The sequence below is a fragment of the Cynoglossus semilaevis genome, unplaced genomic scaffold (assembly GCF_000523025.1).
Source record: "Cynoglossus semilaevis isolate Cse_v1.0 unplaced genomic scaffold, Cse_v1.0 scaffold3609, whole genome shotgun sequence".
In the NCBI taxonomy this organism is placed as follows: Eukaryota; Metazoa; Chordata; class Actinopteri; order Pleuronectiformes; family Cynoglossidae; genus Cynoglossus; species Cynoglossus semilaevis.
The window spans coordinates 4,902-6,149 of record NW_007585255.1 but is presented as its reverse complement, the minus strand read 5'-3'; the positions used below and the strand labels follow the sequence as shown (position 1 = coordinate 6,149).

General features: G+C 38.9%; 1 protein-coding gene across 1 annotated transcript in view; it reads left to right on the top strand.

The window, feature by feature from the left end:
* Positions 1 to 1,248, top strand: part of LOC103398995 (fibroblast growth factor receptor 1-A-like) — a gene marked incomplete at both ends in the record, with an annotated part of 7,139 nt that overhangs the window by 1,516 nt on the left and 4,375 nt on the right. The gene's annotated exons all lie outside the window — the stretch shown is intronic.

Genomic DNA, 1,248 nt, shown 5'->3' with positions numbered 1-1,248 from the left:
GGCTGGGGGTAGCTTAGCCTCAGCCGCGCCGCCGGTTGTCCTGTTTCTGCTCGTTAAACGTCTTTGCTGTAATTCCGTCCACCGTGGATCAACAGGTGGGGCGTGGATCGGGCGGGTCAGAGTTCAGAGGTCAGAGGTCGGGGGTCAGAGGTCGGAGGGTGGAAGCTGCTGTTATTTGGCGTTTAGTTAGTTACTAGTTAGTTAGTTAGTTTCTAGTTTGTTAGTCAGTTATTGGTTTGTTACTCAGTTAGTTAGTTACCAGTTAGTCAGTTAGTTAATACTTAGTTAGTCAGTTAGTTTGTTAGTTACTAATATAGTTACTAGTTTGTTAGTCAGTTATTTTCTTATTGATTTGTTAGTCAGTTAGTTAGTTACTACTTTGTTAGTAAGTTTGTTAGTTACTAGTTAGTCAGTTACTTAGTTATTTAGTTACTAGTTTGTTGGTCAGTTACTAGTTAATTAGTTACTAGTTAGTTAGTCAGTAGCTTGTCAGTTAGTTACTAGAATGTAAGTCATGTAGTTAGTTACTATTAGTTAGTTAGTTATTAGTTTGTTAGTCAGTTAGTTCATTAGTTACTAGTCTGTTAGTCAGTTAGTTCGTTAGTTACTAGTTAGTTAGTCAGTAGCTTGTCAGTTAGTTACTAGAATGTAAGTCATGTAGTTAGTTACTATTAGTTAGTTAGTTATTAGTTTGTTAGTCAGTTAGTTCATTAGTTACTAGTCTGTTAGTCAGTTAGTTCGTTAGTTACTAGTTAGTTAGTCAGTAGCTTGTCAGTTAGTTACTAGAATGTAAGTCATGTAGTTAGTTACTATTAGTTAGTTAGTTATTAGTTTGTTAGTCAGTTAGTTCATTAGTTACTAGTCTGTTAGTCAGTTAGTTCGTTAGTTACTAGTTAGTTAGTCAGTTACTAGTTAGTTAGTGACTAGTGTGTTAATCAATTAGTAAGTTACCAAGTTAGTTACTAGTTAAGCATTTAGGTAGTTACTAGGTTGTTAGTCAGTCAGTTAGTTAACTATTAGTTTGCTAGTTATTGGTTACAGCTGGTCTTTGCTGTAATTCCGTCCACGCGGCGCTGGGGTTTCTACGCCGTGGATCAACACGTGGGGCGTGGATCCGGCGGGCCCTTAGGAGGTGTAGACGGTCTGGCGGCTCGGAGGTCAGAGGTCGTAGGTCGGAGGTCAGAGGTCGGAGGTCAGAAGGTGGAAGCTGCTGCCGTTATTGGGCGCCTGAAAAAAAATCCTTTTTTT